A 9,510-nucleotide genomic window follows, 5' to 3' on the forward strand; every position below is an offset into this window, starting at 1 on the left:
ATTTCCTTTTCAGAATTGAAATTACGTATAACGCTTTAAAAGTCCGACATCGCTGTTTAAGTTCCAGTACATCTTATTACTATCGAGTGACTGGCCATTATTTAAACTTTTAACGAACATCGGTCGCAAAATTAATAAAACTATCCGATTTTCGATAAGAGATTGTCACCCTTTAACGACTTTGTGATCACTGAACGATTAAAGGGCTGTCCTGCGCCTGTCAACATGTCGGAAATCTATAGCTATCACATTTGGGGCAAATTGACAGATAATTAACAATTACTAGTTTTAATGAGAGGGGTACGTCTTACCACGTGACGTGCCCAAAACCTTTGGATCCATTATTCAGAGTCCAGGGCTCTCCCTCTGGTGGGAAACACACAAATATGTACAGAAGACAACCCAATCAGTGGGGACGGTTGAATTATACGCTAAGAAGGTATTTTAGAATATGTGAAAAAATGAAAACAGCGTTTTAGAATCGATAGGCATTCTTAACAGCCTACGGGTCGTCTTCAAGATAATGCAAAATTACCAACAGGCATTTAGGCGCTCATATCCGAAATCGATGCAGTCGTTGCAAAATAACGTACAAGAAGAAAGCAAGATGACGAATTCCGTCGCTTATTGATCGGCGAACTTCGTAGATGTATGCAACTGTTCAGTCGATACTTCTCTGAAAACACGGACAGGTGGCAGACAGGTAGCCAAAACCACACGACCACTCAAGCTATTGAATATTGGTTGCCTTCAGAGTTACCCTGGAACAATGAACTTGGACTAAAATAATTTTGGAAAGTTTTTAGAGATTGAAGCAGTTGCAGTGTTCACTATACAAGAGTCTCTTTCTCTCTCTCTCTCTCTCTCTCTCTCTCTCTCTCTCTCTCTCTCTCTCTCTCTCTCTCTCTCTCTCTCTCTCTCGCTCTCTCGCTCTCTCTCTCTCTCTCTCTCTCTCTCTCTCTCTCTCGCTCTCTCGCTCTCTCTCTCTCTCTCTCTCTCTCTCTCTCTCTCTCTCTCTCTCTCTCTCTCTCTCTCTCTCTCTCTCTCTCTCTCTCTCTCATAGTGGCATTGTCAATAAACGAACGTGTCATGTTAGCTCCAAGGCAATATATCTCAACTTCGAATTCAGTTTAATATACATTTAATCTTCATCTCGCTCTAACGCAGGTTATGCACTGTAAAAGGAGCGTTACTTGTTAGGCAGGCATTCTCTGGCACATTCTGTACACAGACACTTTTACGCCGATACTCATTTTATATGTAGACTTAATGAAATAATCATCAAATTCGAGGCCACTTTTTCGCACCCTTGTTACATACCTGTACAAAGTTAGAACACGGTGACACAACCGATTACATAAAACTTTGAGTAGCTTAACTCTTGTACACGGTTATAAGTCGAGCGACCTCTAGTGGTATTGCTATATCTCTTCGGCTTTATAGGGCTAATTTTCAATCCTGGGTTAGTGTCGAAACTCCCAAAGTGTATAAAGCCAACATTTCCACGAATACTGTCTCCAAAACACAACTTTTTTTTCAAAATACAGTGACAGATTTCTTTCCTGTATGTTTATAACACTGTAGTCCAACACTAGGGGTTAAACAAATTTGTAATACTCTCTAGAATATCAGTTTCATAGGCGCTGTATGAGCTCTGTGATGAGCGTGTTACATGGTCAAAGTCATCTAGCATATATAATGAGCGTCGTCGACACCTGTTTATGCAGATTAGGTCTTTAAAGGCCCAATCACGATTAGGAATACAAATTAGGTGTGGAAAACGGTTGTCTGGCAGAGCTTTAGAGAAGGTTTGTCCAGAATGGGCCTATGTTATGCCCCCACTTATAAGATAACATTAATGCAAGAATTTACGATTGAAACTATCATATTACTAAAACCCTAGGCTAGGCAATGACGTTGTTCCTGCATACTTTTCTTTTTCGTTTTGTCTATTTCGGAATCTCATTTTGTTTTGTTTAAGTTGAGTTTGTGATACAGAGTACACATAAAAGTACAAAGGGCAAACACATTTCCATATTCTATCTCTGCCCCGAAGGATTTGTATAACATTTGACGTTCTCTTAGAGTATAGAATAGATAAAGCGAATATGAGAGAATGGGTCCTGACAGAGTATATCGACTGATTGTCACGGATCGAAATTTTCTTTCTCTGATAACATAATTCTGAATTTACTGGTTGATATTTTTTAAACAATGCAAGAGATTATGAAAGGCAAGTTGTACATTTTAAATATGAAAAAAACATTGTCAAGCTAACGGAAGGAATCACCATCGCTTTCCCTTTTTCGGATCAATACCTGTACCATTTTAAGCTCTGATTTCTATACTTACATATAAAGCGGTAACATGACAAGGACATTGAGATTGATGACAATGGCAGTAATAGCAGAGAGATATAGGAATTTTGCTATGTATAGCATTTAATCCAACTGTATTCATGATTACCGAATTAGAAAACTTCATTTGACAAAGTTGATGGCGCTATTTGAAATCATATGTTTAACTTCTACTGCTATCGTTGTGTGACAAACATGTTTGAGGGCGCTATTCTCATTCAACAGACACCTTGTACGAGTTTTCCACCTTTTTGAGAACATAGGTTATTTCAATATCATTTTGTTGTGTTTATCTAACAGGATAGAATAAATTACGGCACACAGACTCATGAGCAGACTCATTGTACAGAATCCACACCGATAGCTACAGATTCACAGACAAACTCGTGCAAATAAATAATGTGTATGTATGTATGTATGTATGTATGTATGTATGTATGTATGTATGTATGTATGTATGTATGTATGTATGTATGTCTGTGTGAGTGTGTGTGTGTATTTATGTATGTATGTATGTATGTATGTATGTATGTATGTATGTATGTCTGTGTGAGTGTGTGTGTGTATTTATGTATGTATGTATGTATGTATGTATGTATGTATGTATGTATGTATGTATGTATGTATGTATGTATGTATGTATGTATGTATTAATATCCTCATCTATTTTTCAATCGCTATTCTGTATATTTATACTTATAGTGTTTACTATAAGGTTCATTTTATATTTCAACTAAATCCGTTAGCATAAAATCTATTGGTTGAAAACTGTGTCGATAGAAATAAACCTTCCGCGAGACCAATTTCCTTTTCTTAATACAGCGAAACTGTTCCAAGACAGAGGACAGCCACAATGTCTGCTATTTTTTTCTTCATTTTGATGTCATTGCCATTTATTTTACGTTTGGTGTAATTGTCACAGTACATGTACACTAAAACGTGGTCAGTATGTTTTTAATCTAGAATATGAATGTGCCTGACAGGTGGAAATGAACTCTTTTTCTGTTCTTACTTTGCTCAAGTAAAATTCCAATCTATTCTCAGTTAAAATGAATAAAGTAATCCGATGTATATAATAAATACAATTATTTGAAATAGAGGAGGGAATGATATCAAAATTGAGTCATTTTAGAACCCAATATGACCGCTTAATATTGGAGTAATTGTAAAAAATTGATGATTTTTTTGAAAAGTAGACGGCGGTGAACACCCTAAATTTCCTTTATTATTTCAAACAGAATAGTGATTTCCTATTTGACATTTACTCGTAGTTTACGTCTTCGGAATGTTTACCATATTAAGTTTATATAGCACCAGAAACAGCGAGGGTGTATATTATTATGATTTTACTGTCGCGTTCTAAGAATAAGTGCGCCACCACCGTCAACTAATGGTTGATGGACGAGAGAATGTGCGTAACGCAGTGGAGCACTCGGTTGATGCGATATCTACACTGTAGCCCGATACAAGTTCATTACGTAGCTTACACCACGTGCACATATCAATCACATGTTTAATCAATTGATAAAGATAACATTTCTCGCCCTCGTATCGTTGAAAGCAGAATATTAATCATAACACTACTGAAAGTTTTGGGAAGGCTATGATTTTGAATGGACAGCAAATACACCTGTGTGTGGTCATCAATTGACCAAACGGGTTTTTAGGACATATTCACATATTAACAAGTCACTGTGTGCAACAAGTGATCGAGTGATTGGCCAATTCTTGTTAACCCCGTCTTAATATAAATTGCATCGTATCAGTGCAATATCCGGATATTGTACCGAACCAGTGGAATATTACATAATGCTGATGTAATCACCCAAAATAATCTACTTCGTGAAATTCTCTTACAGAATAGTCAACTTCGATTAAATTGAATGATTCACGCTTTAGGAGACAACATATTAGCTGCAGCTGTAAAATCAATTCCGTATACACCAGACAAGCATAACGATTCACAATATGATACAAACGGAATAGCTGAGTGATAAGATATTTTGAAAAAAAAATCCGTAATCTATTTAAATGAGAAATGAGGTTTGGGCAAATAACTTAGAGATGGCAGCAAGGTAGGGGTGAGGGAATTGCCATAATTTATAGGTGAGGCGCGAAATATATTAGATGTTTTAATAGGGGCTATGCAAATTCGTCTGATAGGGGATGGGGCTTGAAATAGTTTTGTCTTGACTAATGACAAATAAACCCCCAAAGTAGTCTTAACATTCTTGCAGCTTCGTCAGAATAATGTACACTTCATATATTACTATTTATATATTGCTTGTGAGGCAGATTATTGTCGCAAGAGAATGTTTCGCTTTGTCTGCCTTAATTTCTATTCTTTTGAGGCATTGGAGACCGTATTCAAGTATTCTGCCATGGCTATCTAGATTATATACACGGTTTGATATTTTATACCTCTAAATGGCCTACACGTCCCTATCTTAAAGAACTTCCACGGTGTGAAAGGACAGCCCTCCTCTACATATCATCAATATCATGGATCTCACACCTAAAATCATAATTGAAGGGAAACGAGCTACTGGCTAACTATTTATAATAGGTTATAGCTCAATATGTGCTTTCTCTTTGCGAAGTCGACATTTATTTATAAAGAAATATCTTAAGCCTGTAGTCGATTGCTGCTAGTACTGTTATTTTAACGGAGTGTATTGATGAACTGCATAATATAAATATCTCCATCACGCGCAGTGGTAAAGTAGGGGGGCCGAGGGTTACCACACGTACACATACAACAAATTGTACATTAATTCAACATCTCTGTGTAGCATGGGCGGGGGAGGGGCTACTGAAAGTGCAACTAGTATAGTGGGCCTTGAAATCTTTTGAAAGCGCTTGAGGAAGTTTGTCAGAAACGTGATCATGCACATATATCATCGAAACTTGACTATTGTAATGCCCTTTTGTATTGGCTGCCAGGTAAAGACATTGTCTCCCTTCAACATGCCTAAAATACAGCAACTTAGCTATGATTGTGTCACGTACAAAGTTAAAGATAACAGATCACATCACACCGGTTCTTTCTGACCTTCACTCGCTACCTGACCATTACAGGATTCAATACAAAGTACTACTGATCACCTCCAAGGCACTCAATAACACTACTCCTAGTTACATCGATGACTTAATTAACATTTCAAATAACAAAAGTCTACTTCATGTACCCCGTTGTAATACAAAGTCATACGGTGAGAGTGCGTTCTCGCGAGCAGCGCCAGTCTTATGGTACAGTTACCACTTGAACTTCGTTCATCACCAACTGTTGATAAATTCAAGAAGGACATCAAGATACATCTGTTTGCAAGAGATTTCTAACTTATTACAATGATCTACCACTGTGTCTGTTCAGCGCCATAGAACATTACGTCGTATTGGATTTTGGCACTATACAAATTCGTTTGATTGATTGATTGATTGATTGATTGATTGATTGATTGATTGATTGATTGATTGATTGAAGGTGAGGAGGCTTCTTTGGTGTATATCCTGCCTTAAATTCTGCTCGTTCCCTCCAATCTGACTGATGCAGAGGCGGTTGATGAATTAGTATACAGACAAGTTGTCCATCATGATCGGGTATTGGCTAATGCAAAGGAACATTATAATGTATCAGGTCACAGTGTATTAATTTAGAGTCACCCAGAGGGTTTTCTCCTTATACACACTCTCTCATTTGATTCAAATCAGTGAAATGACAGCGTGCATATGAAGGTGACCTTGACTGGTGTCTACTTCACTCTCAAACCCCCACACTCATTAGTTCACGATACGTGTACAGCATTGGTCATGTATAGATTATTGACATGCTTCGATTACTGTCTGACACGCACAGGCTGTTTTGTTCAATACAGATCTTTTGAAACTTCAAGTGAGGACTTCCCTTTTTCTCTATGGACTATAATTGCGTATCTTTCTAGGCGTACGCGTTTTACTTATCTTTCAATGAATTTTTTTTTTTTACAGATGTGAAAGAATTGATCGCAAGTCTCTTTACCAAGAGTTAATATACTTTCTTCAAGTGTGCAACGGACAAAATATGAAATGAAAACAGAACAAAAAAATACACTAAAAAAGACAACATGAAATAATCCATAAAAACGTAGAGAAAAAAGGACATGGTATTAAAATGGCCAAATAGGTGTCTAGCTTAATCAATAAAAACAACATAAATTAATATATACCAATTCATGGTTTGTAATACACTACATTTGTACTGGTGAAAGAAAGAAAACAACAACAACAAACAAACAAACAAACAAACAAACAAACAAACACACAAAACAAATAAACACAAGCATTAGAAAATTTGTCCATTGTAACCAAACTGAGGTAAACACAAGTAATCACTAAGTCTAATCCACTCTATGTATGCCTGTCACATTCTCGTAAGCCAGAGCACATCGTGCTGCTGAAGCAACCCATTGGCGGTGGTGCGTCTTGGACGGTGCCGTAAAAGAGACTGTTGTCGACGGTGCCGTAAAAGAGACTGTGGTCGACGATGATGGCCTGTAGCTTCTCATATTGAAATATCACCGTGTTCAAAACGGTTGATTTACTTCTTGTGTCTATTTTTGATTATAAGTATTTATTATAAGTATTGTTTGCCCAGTTTGTCAAAAATAATTAGTTCCTGTACGTAGAATAACAAACTTTTTGCATACTTATACATGTTACTATTTTTGATATTATGAGTCCTAAACTCAGACTTACTCTCTGTTGATTCACTGTGACTTATTCAAGTAGAAAAAATAAAACTGAAAAACAAATACCCATTTCATATCTCTGTGGACACTTTATATAAATCAAAGAGCGCATAATAACGTTACGGCCGAAGAAGAAAATGGATGGCATGGCAAGAAGCAGAAACAAAGTGAAAACAAAGTAATTGCATTTGACATAATCAAATGAAATGGAAACTCTCGGAGCAGCAAAAGTAATGAAAAATTGATCTGTTATGTATGTTTTATGTGATTGAAGTTTATGACCTAAATATTTGATTGCTATCCTCACGAGTGGCGTTGATAAACAGCTCTGAACACGTTGTCTGAAGCAATTCAGTGAATTTGTTACGACATGCAAAATCAAGTAAAAGCCTTATAAAACATCTGGGTTTTAAGACTACATTCTTTTCTTGATACGGAACACTATCGTGAAGCAATCGTTCAAACTGCACATTGATTTTGAGTGGAGAAGACGATACAGGTTGACCTTTTGACCCCACTGAATGGATCAGACACAAGGTCGTCCGTGTAATGTTAAATCTATACATTTATCACGGTAAATATTGCATTGGCATTAACTCAACTGTTCGTTACGGAACAAGTAAGTTTAATGAACTTCAAATTGTCTTGCTTTGTAGAGAATCATATCGGCTTGTTTATCAATACCGATCTACTTCCTCCATTAAAACCGAAGGTCGCTGTTATCGAAGCAGTCGATTCAATCAACGCACCGGTAATGCATTATTAAAAGAAATATCATGGAGGCGCAACGACTATGAAAGATAAGTGTGTGTGTGTGTGTGTGTGTGTGTGTGTGTGTGTGTGTGTGTGTTGGGGGTTATGCGAGGAGGCACACAAAACCAGTTGTATATATGATTAAACAAATGTACAGCTTTACCTATCTACCTACCTACCCACCCACATATCTACCTATCTACAAACAGACATACATACATACAGGTAGGCAGAAAGAGACAGACAGACAGACAGACATACATACATACATACATACAGACAGACAGACAGACAGACAGACAGACAGACAGACATGTAGATGATGACACATAAGCGTTCGGAGTTGAATAGACAAAGGAGACATAACGACAACTGTGAAATTTAAACGTATTGTCTCAGAGACATGTACCACTGATGACACATAGAAAAATAAACCAGTACTTAGACATAGGCACAGAACTCTGTACACACACACACACACACACGCACACACACACACACGCACACACACACACACACACACACACACACACACACACACACACACACACACACATATATATATATATATAATCACATGTTTTCTTACACGAAACGGTTAGTAGCAAATAAAAAACAAGACACGCGTTTAAGATGAATTGCACAGGAAGCGATCACTAGGTACACATTTCGTTAATGATATAATTACTGATATTGACTCCGATTGCCATGGAAACGTGACATTTTGCATCCCTCACAGATTTTGATGATAAAAAAACAGATTGATATATTTTATTTCATAACTCATAAACAGATTTTTTCTTGATTGATTCAATATATCAATTTTTAATGGAATAGTTCCGTAGCATATGTCAGCTCGTAAATTCGTGTGGATGCATTAGGGAAATCAAAGTAGGCTGTGAAAGGTAAACGAGACCCGATTTATTCCACAAACGATGGCACCCACGTCGTATATATCTCTCTCTCGATGGACCGTCATATGGCAATATGGATAAAAAATGGGTCTATATTTAGGATCGTTGATTGAAAAAAAAGTTTTTAAAACCCCCCACGAAAGTCCAACTTTGTAAAATGTGTAAAAGGTTTGTTAGGAAGTTGCTTCTTTTTCAAGTAGGACAAATAGTGAAGCTGTTATCAATTATCCAAAAGAAGTGTCCATATTTTTCAAAAGAAATGTCCAGATCTTCCAAAAGAATTGACCATATTTTTCAATTTCAAAAAAGAAAGGCCATATTTTTCATACTCATGACCACTTTAAGCCTATTTTATGATCCTCTACGTATTTCATTGAATTCAATTTCAAGCCTTTTCCTTGCACTCTTACAGCAAATCAAGAACAGCTCCTTACTAATATTAATAAAATGCATAATTCTTTTGCAGTGAGCAACCTAAAACAACCAAGTTATACAGTTAGAATGTCTGTCTGTTTTTGAAAAAAAATTAAAGAAATAAGAATTAATCATAATTGTTCACTTGACTTAATTTTGAATTTAAAGCAAGTTTCACTATATTCATTTCGAAAATCCTGCTGAGGTACGAAACTAGTCGAAGATTCAAACTAATTTGTACTGGTTTACTGCTGAATTTACAAATGTTACAATTCAATATGTTGTCATGCATTTCGTAATTACTGTGTTTGGGTTTCAGATGGAAAAGTGAACGAAATAATGCTA

This window comes from Glandiceps talaboti, chromosome 4, assembly GCF_964340395.1.
Source record: "Glandiceps talaboti chromosome 4, keGlaTala1.1, whole genome shotgun sequence".
In the NCBI taxonomy this organism is placed as follows: domain Eukaryota; kingdom Metazoa; phylum Hemichordata; class Enteropneusta; family Spengelidae; genus Glandiceps; species Glandiceps talaboti.